Raw genomic sequence first — 8784 nt, 5'->3', positions numbered from 1 at the left:
CGCATTTAACATGCGCGTAAGATGCGACAGACCTGTATGCGTGTGTATGTGCAGGATCCTAGCTTTATTTTAGCAAGTGCTGGCTATTTTTAATCACAGTGTTCGGAGAAAGAACACGATGGTAAAAACAGCTCTATGCCAGGCACGTTACTTAGATTGTAAGCTCTGTGGAGCAGGCACTGTCTTTATGTTCTGTGTCTGTACAGAGCCTAGCGCAGTGGGGTCCTGATCATGGGTGGGGCTTATAGATGCTACCGTGATATAAATAATAAGAGGCAAATGTCACAATTCCACACCCAAATTCACCCATCAACATGAGACTCAGAGAATAGATAGGGAGTCCGGTGGCACCTTAAAGACTAACAGATTTATTTGGACATAAGCTTTTGTGGGTAAAAAAAACCACTTTTTCAGATGCATCTGAAGGCAGAAGCATCTGAAGAAGTGGGTTTTTACGCACAAAAGCTTATGCCCAAATAAATCTGTTAGTCTTTAAGGTGCCACTGGACTCCTTGTTGTTTTTGTGGCTACAGATTAACACGGCTACCCCCTGATATCAGAGAATAGATTGTGTATGTATGTGGTGGTTTGAGAATATTCTTCCTAGCTGCACATAACAACTACTATTACAACTATTAATGGAGATATCCCATCTCCTAGAACTGGAAAGGACCTTGAAAGGTCATCGAGTCCAGCCCCCTGCCTTCACTAGCAGGACCAAGTACTGATTTTGCTCCAGATCCCCAAGTGGCCCCCCCAAGGATTGAACTCACAATCCTGGGTTTAGCAGGCCAATGCTCAAACCACTGAGCTATCCCTCCCCCAGGAGGGATCTAATTCACCCCAAGAACTCCACTGACGCCAACAGTTAATACAACAGAAGAATCTGGTCACGCACAAAAAAGGGGCCGCTGCATAGATGCCTAAGCATCAAATTAATCTGTATCCACGAGAGGGTGCCATTGGCTCAGGTTTTTAAGAAGAAGAGGTGTTTTTACTCAGTGAATTTTTGTACTTCTGAAAAGCAGAGAGGTCAAACTCTGTGAAATTGTCAGTTTATTTAAAAAAAATTAAACAGCTGAGGGACAGTGGTACAAAATGTTGCGATTGGTTACTAAATGATTGGCTTTTTCTGGAGCGGTTTAGACATTGTTATAGCAACTGATTAGTAATTGAGCATCTATTTCTAGAAGTGCTTAGTAATTGCTTAGAAATTCTAACAATTGCTTAGCAAATTCTGCAGCTGATTAGTAACTAGTCAGTTACTGTAGAGTCATTAGTAAGGATTCTAGTATTTGTTGAGAAACTTTCACAATTGATTGGTAATTGATTCACGATTCTGCTAGCTATTCCTGTAACTGGTGAGTCCCTCCTTTTTATAGGAGATGAGTCTAGACAGAAACATCACATCTGAAATCCCCTGACCCGGCTGACAGTTCCGCTCTAAATCTAGAGCCAAACTTTGTAAATTCCCACCAACTATACTAGTCTGAACCCAAATCCCTGGCTTCTGACACCTCTCAAACTTAAGGAAAGTTCTGATCTGACTTTTTTGACTTGGACCTCTCTCTCCTTTTTTTACTCTGTGCCATGGTAGGAGAACAAGCTGTAGCGAATGGCTGTACATCTATAACAAGCAGGAAATACTCCTTTGCTTTCTGTGTCCCGGACAAAGGAAGGGATGGAGTCAAATATGGCAGCTGTATCATTTTAATAATCATTGATAATATTTTCACGTAGGCATATTGAGAAAAGGGTGATCAAATCTCACATTTCAGGGCTTAAGGCGCTGATAGCCTGGAGCAAGCAGGAAATAATTTCCCCGTCATTATTGTGGTTTGTCTTATTTGTATTGCCGTAGAGCGTGGGAGCCCCAGTCATGGAGCAGGGCCCCATTGTACTAGATGTACAAACAAAGTGCACAGCTGGAGAGGTTTGCACTGTCCTCGGAAGCATCAAGTATTCGCTATTGTTGGTGCTGGAGGTCAATGGACTGATGCGCAAAAGCAACTCTATTCTTCAGTGCTGCTGTTTCTCATCTTAGGTGAGAGAAGATGAGTGGACAATGGAAAGAAAGGCCCTTTAGAGGCACTCTGACCGATCCAGAGAGGAAACTACACGCTTGTGGACAGATTTACAAACCTGAGAAAGTTTCAGTCCCAGCAGTTGGCATCTAAATGCCTGTGGACAGATGGGTAGAGATAGATAGATGGGTAGTTAGTAGAGGCTGAATCTTGCATTTCTGCACTGGGATAGTAGAGTGTATTGGCAGCCACTTTGCATAGTCTGTCCCACCAGAGGCCACATCCTGGATAACAGATGTGGTGAGGGAGATTCCAAAGCGGTTGATCTTTAGAAGGCCGCCTGGAGACAAAGGAAGAGATTGTACCAGTTGATACTACAGATGCCCAGCTCTTCCCTCTTGTGGGACATAAGTCAAGCAGAGATTCACATGCGCTCTCTTCACTTGGGTGAATATTATCCCCTGTGAGTAAATCCAGCCATTTAAGGAGATAATAGTGGGAGCTGGGCGAATACTGCAGGAAAGATTTGCTGCAAACATCCGATGGTTTAAATGAGCCTGCTTTGCTGAGTGCCTGCCCCTGTTCTGCATGATTTCTAGCACACAGGTTCACCAGCAGGAGCATTGGCAGAAACCTCACATTTTAAGCAAACGTCAATGGTCATTGACGGAAAGCCGTTATCAAATTCAGAGTGATGCATATTTGTACTGGGAAGCCAATTCTAAGAGTTATCCTCGTTTAGTGGGGGCAGAAAATTCTCAGGTGGTACATGTGTCCAATCCAAACGGACTCCGTTTTGAATATTTGCAAGTGAGCTGCCAGCCACGAACATTTTCTGCTAATGCTCTTGAATAGCAAATATGAGAAAACTGCCGTCTGTTTGCAGAAGATTGACCAGGAGGCAAAATGGTTTGAATCCGTTATCCTCTCTGAATTAGTTGCTCAGCGCTAAGTTATCCGTATACAGCACCTTCCATTCCCAAAATGCTTTTCTAGCAATTGCTGGAATGCAGCCATAACCATTCAGGGAAGGCAGCAAGGAAAGAAGGAGAATTTTGGCTAAGGGCAGTGGAAAATATCACAAACACTTAAATGTCCACAAGGAAGAGACAGGCCTGAAAGGACACATCTGAGAGGCACATGGAGTAAACTGCAGTGGCTGAATATATCTCCTTTTAAGATGAAGGGTTGGAGACCTCACTTGGGATTCTGTCCCTGTGATTACAGGGAGAGTAAATGTAGCAAGGCCAATGCTTAGACCTTTAAACTGTCCACACCTGCAGGAAAAGGGGAAGTTTAATCTAGCACCACTGCAAAGCAGTAGACTCTTCTCTGTTCAGCTCCCTGCAGGAAGCAGCTACAGATCATACCCAGCCCCAAGCAAGTGATTCTGTCTGGCTCATGCACATGAGATGCAGCATGCCCAAGAAGCTCAGAGGAATAGAGTCAGGGCACCTCTTGTTCCATTCACATGACCCGGCCGCTTGCATTCCATCCAAGGGCCTGTGGGCGTTAACCATGAGATCATGTCCCGAGACGTTACTTCATTCAGACAATGCCACTCTGCCAGGCTGTTGGTGAGGGGTGATAGGCGGCTCAGACACTGAGGCTCTACAGCATACATGTGTGACGTGTGTTCATGGCACACACTTGCTCCCATTTTGGGCTGGGGGAAGTCCAGCGTGCCAGCTGCGTGGGGTCTAGTTTATATTGCTCAAAGGTGGTTAGCCGGCAGAAGAGCCTGGAGCTGGGGCCTTCTCTATCCAGACATGCCCTGCGGGAAGTAACAAAGCTGTGGGGAAATCCATCCGACTCCTGGATTTGCTGACATGAGCTCTGCAGTGTTTATATAAATCCCAGACTCTCAGATGTTATTCCACGGAGATGTCGCCTTGCACAGACGTGTTCCCTTCACAGTTCCTCCCCCTGCACACCCCAGATCCACATCACGTTGTGGAAGCCGGGGGCTCCCAAGCGCTGTATATTTCCTATTCATAAAAGCTGAGAGGTCATCAGCAAGTCTGGGGTTAAAGCTGAGCTGTTGCATACCACCTCCGTCACCCTAAATCCTGTTTCACAAAACCATACATGTCCAGGGGAGAGCTACTTCGAGAACCACGTCCCCGCCCCAGAACAAGGGGCTTTGTTTTAAGTGCTATCCAGAGTTAAAATCCCAGTTTCAAACTCTCCCAGCCTGCCCCACAATTCAGATCCAAACTCTGCCGTGCAGACCCAGAGCTGGTTAGTTCCAGAATGGCAGATGCAATTCTCTCCTGCAAGGCACAGAACCAACCCCGGATTCTGCCTTAGAAAGATCCTTGAAGCCAGGAGAAGCTCAAAGGTGCCAAAGCCTAGCTCTGTGTTGTGTTTCTGGGCAAGTGAGAATAAATAGAGTAGCTGGGCTCCTGGCTTTCCCCCACCTCAGATGATCTATAATTGCATATTTTAATTCATAAATTGGAGACCATTCAAAGGAAAGCTGCTAGGCTTGTTACAAACGCTTCAGGGACTGTCAGCACTGAACCAGTCACTCACGTCATGTTGGATTTGAATCAGTTTCCCTTTGAATGAATGTACAGGCAGATCATAAGGATTACATTTCTAGCCCCACCTCCACCCAAAGAGCCTTTCACCTCTGGCTCACAGGTTCAAAACCAGCCCCAGCTGCAATGACCAAAAGTTATCTGGTGGCTGTTTGGTGGCCTGCGTGAATTGAGTTTGAGGGGCTCAATCCGCTTTCCACCAAATCATGTGTGCACATCGCCTAAAACCACTATCCGAAGTGGCACACCCTTGTGTGATTCTGGGCAAGTCACAGAAGTCTGGTATGTACCTAAAACGTAGGTCTACCTACCTACATTGCTCAGGGCTGAGAAAAGTCTCACACCCTGTGTGACGTAGCTAGGTAGACCTAACGCCTGCTATAGACACAGCCAGGATTCTTCTGTCCCTCTGGCAACTGCCTCTCCGAGAGATGGATTACCTACACTGATGGAAAATCCCCTTCCATTGCTGTAGGAAGTGTCCACGCTACAGCTGCAGTCCTCTAGCTTAGCCACTGTAACGCAGGGCCGCCCAGAGGATTCAGGGGGCCTGGGGCAAAGTGGGGGAGCAGACATAAAAAAAGACGCCACCCACTGCGGTGCTTGTACTCACCGGCTGGCACTCCGAGTCGGCGGCGGCGGCGGCGGGTCCTTCACTCACTCCGCATCTTCCGCAGCACTGAAGGACCCGCCGCCGAAATGCTGCCGAAGACCTGGACCGCCGCCGGGTGAGTAGCCAGGGAAGGGATTCTCGGCCAGGGCTCGCGGGGCCTGGGGCAAATTGCCCCCCTCCCTCCTCAATCCTCTGCCCCCCCCGCCCGGGCGGCCCTGCTGTAATGTAGACCAACTCGGTGTGATCTGCACAACAGGGATAATGGTACTGCCATTCCCCACAGCGGGGTGCGGATAAACCCATTAAAGATTGGGAGGCGCTCAGATACTGCAGTGTTGGGGTCCAGATAAATTCTTGGGACAGAAGGTGTGGATTCTGTTCCCAGCCCCGCCACTGACCTGCTTGTGTGATCTTGAGCAAGTCTCTTTACTTTTCCACTGTTTGTCTGTCCTCTTTAGATGATAAGCTCTTTGGGGCAGGGACTGGCTTTTGGTACATAGTGCCCAGCCCAACAGGGCCCCAATCCAGGGGCGGGGCTTCTAAGAACTGGAGAGCCAATAATAATCAATCATTCATTCATCTCTTTGCCCTGCTGATATTCCCAGTCCTTGCTGGAGGGGTTGATCTATTGGAGCAGGTCATGGTGGGAGAACCCACCTGCCTTTTCGGGTTCATGAAACCTCTAGAACTTATTTTTAAAAAAGTTTGGAGTTTCATTAAACTTTTTGGAGTTTCGCTAAAGTTTTCTTCTCTTTTCTTTCTCTTTTCCCCCCCCCCCTCTCCTTTTTACCCTTAATTTAAACCATTGTTTTTCAAGGGAAATTTAATGTGAAAAACATGTTTTGTTTTTATATTATCTGGAAGCCTGTACTAGGCAAGCCAGCGAGATTCTTCTCTGAAAGTCATTCTGGCTCCGCTGCTGAGGCCGACGGGGCGAATCTAAGAATGGGCCGTGCCATGGAGCAGCACAGGACTCGCATTTCACTGAAGCCAGTCAGAAGTGGAGCCTTCAAGCTACCAAGACCCTAGACCCCTGATTTCTGAGTAGGTTGTAAGCCTGGCAAAGTTAGATTTCCCCCCCCCCGCCCCCCCTCCTGCTAGTAGCTTGCTGAGCCAATGTAACTTTTGTCATTGCGGTTCTTTGAACAATTCCTCTCTTTCCGGTACTGAACTATGTAAATTATGGTCACATCAGACCTGCCAGGAGGGGACTGATCCAACTTCTAGCGAAGGGCCCGATCCTGTAAGATGCTGTGCGCCTTCCGCCAGGTGCTGACTACCCTCAAAACCCCCCTGAAGCCAATGGGAGCAGAGTGTTCTCAGTGCCTTGCAGCATCAAGGCCTCAGATGCCATTTTGCAGCTTGCTTCTCTTCCCGGTGATTCAGTGGGAGCAGGATTGGGTCTTCAGTGGGAAAAGCTGACAGTATAAATAGCACTTTCTTACTCAATGTCTCTGCTCCCCACCATGTGTCAAGCCGTGAGTAATAGCTGCTTGCCTTGCTTTCGTTTCTCTGGTTAGTGCGGCATTGACAGGATGGCCCTGCAAGAGCGGGCTGGATTCCATTCGGCCCCATTCATCCTCCTCCATCACACCATCAGCTGGCATCCGGTCGCAGGCTCTTTGTCACAGGTGATGACGTGCAAGGGGCAGGATGAAAGCAGCTGGCTCTTCAGACCTTGTCGGTGGAGCTTGCAAGGCAGAATGTGGAGTCGCATATTGAGCAACTGGGATCCATCGTTGAGAGAGACTAGACACAGAGCCCTGGGATGGGCCAGATTGTCCCCTCTTGCCAGAAGACAGGAGAGTTGGGTTGGTACACTGTATGAGAGTCACCGTGAGGAGTTAGTACCCCATCGTTCCATTGGGGTGAACGGGGGGAGGGTGGATGGTAGAATTTCTCTCCTATTCCTGGCAGAAAGTGCACAGCTTTTGGCCCCCCGGAACCAACAGACCTTGGGTGATCTGCCAGATGAAAGGACTATCCGCACAGACATCCTCTTCTTGTACACCGGCTTTGAGGAACCTCTGCTCCTCACCCGTCTCTGCCCCCAGCTCTCTGGAAGGTCCCACCAGGCTAACGGGCTCTGAGTATTGCTCACTTCGGAGCAGATTCCCTGCAAGGATGATGGGCAGGACAATGCATTAAGCAACCCAGTCCTCTCTTCAACTGCACTCCCTGCCACCTCTATCCCCACATGCAGATCCCACATCCGGTAGCGTGCCCTCCTCACAGGATGGGGAGGGAAGAGGCGGGCGCGGAGGAGGCAGCACCCCCTTCTGCCCGGAAAGGGGAAGATCGCCCACCTGAGCATGCAGCGCTCAGCAGGACCCTCCGGCCCAACATCCTTGTTCATAGTCACTTTTCTAGCTCTAACCAAGCTCTGCAGCTGGTGTACGTCGGCCCAGCTCCCTCTGGAATTGATCCTCTGTGCCACTAACTGCGACTGTTACCTGTTGTTACGGCCTTTGTCCCTTTTCCTGCTTATTCATCCCCCAGTCAGACTCCTAACCCCTGGTGTTATTGCGGGCTTGTGAAATGACGTGGCCCAGATCCATCATGCATGACACAGTTTGCTACGCAACTCACGCAGGAATGTAGTGTAGACAAAGTTATGAGTCAACACACAAGTAGGCTGTGGGGGTTCCCAGTGCCAATGGTTCTTCCGTCCTGTTTAACGTCATGGGTGAAACTGAGTCTTGATGTATAAAAGGGTGCAACTCTATTAAAGGCATCTGGGTTGAGTTTGCCCCAGAGGAGCAGACACAGTGCCACATAACAGAAGTGTAATCAATGGGGGGGTGTCGCAATGCAATAGTTCCGTGACATTTTAGACACATCTTTGCGCACCATGTTACTTGGGCGATATGACTGCACCATCTGTATTTGTGCAATACCCTTTTGTGCAAATAGTTTTTGTGCACTGCTCCTGAATTAAAATTCTTGGACCAACAGATCCAAACATCTTGCACCCATTAGAATAGGACATTGATGGCAACATGATTCCTTTGACTTGCATGTCTTGGAAGGGACTTTGGACACGGTGCTGTTTTCCCCATGGCCCAGAGCAATCTTGGACGCCTCTGGATGTGCTCATTCAGGACTCTTCATGTGCCCTAGATTATCTCCCCACTACGCGGTGTCCACCTGGCTTCAGTTAGACCCAGGCAAGTGACTTGGGCAGAGACTCTGGGTCATTAGAAACATAACCTCTTCAGCGACCACTAAAATCTTGCCATCCACCCTTCCTCTCTTCTTTCATAGCCTGGCACTTGTGCCCCAGCCCCCATCCTAATGATCAGACAATTATATGCGTAACTCGATCATTTCATAGGGAACCAATTAAGGCAGCTATAAATCTATGTGCATCCACAGCCTGGAGAAATCGAATACAGAGCCAGTGAACGCCATAGACAACAGGCATCTGGTCCTTCACTCAGATGGAAAACCAGCTTCATCAAGGACTAGCTGCTTCTCTTCAGTAGTAACAACGTGACTCTACCGACTTCTGTACAACTTTCCCAGCTCCAAGGTGCTGTCTATATTTCTCTGCTTTCCCTAGCTCTACTTCACAGCCCCGGTCATGTTTCTTATGCCTTTCTTT

This window comes from Trachemys scripta, chromosome 22, assembly GCF_013100865.1.
Source record: "Trachemys scripta elegans isolate TJP31775 chromosome 22, CAS_Tse_1.0, whole genome shotgun sequence".
Classification (NCBI taxonomy): domain Eukaryota; kingdom Metazoa; phylum Chordata; order Testudines; family Emydidae; genus Trachemys; species Trachemys scripta.
This window is presented reverse-complemented; position numbering follows the sequence as displayed.